We start from the raw sequence: 379 nt of genomic DNA, 5'->3' as shown, positions 1-379 counted from the left end.
TACTTGTAATAGATAGCCGTAACTGCAATTCCCTCTGTGTCCGCCAGGTGTCAGTGTGTCGCCACCCTGCAGCAGAGAACAGGACAGGTTACACTCGTGCACCTTTTTCACTTTGCCTCACAACTGCAACTGCTGGAGCGCGTGATACACCCCGGAAAAAAAAAAAAAAAGAGAAAAAAGTGAAAGCGACCCAGGAACCGTCTCATCGTCAACTAACAACGAGCCGAAGGTGAAAAAAACGGTCCGGACACCTGATTCAGAGGTCGGCGTTGGGGAGAAAAAGGCGAAGAAGTGAGCGTCGTGGGAGGGCGGGCCACCTGTGACGGCAGGCAGGAGTGTAGAGGAGCGTCGAGTCGGTGCCGCTGTCAGTGCTGTGTGT

Source organism: Lutjanus erythropterus, chromosome 14 (genome assembly GCF_056507025.1).
Source record: "Lutjanus erythropterus isolate fLutEry1 chromosome 14, fLutEry1.hap2, whole genome shotgun sequence".
Classification (NCBI taxonomy): Eukaryota; Metazoa; Chordata; class Actinopteri; order Lutjaniformes; family Lutjanidae; genus Lutjanus; species Lutjanus erythropterus.
This window is presented reverse-complemented; position numbering follows the sequence as displayed.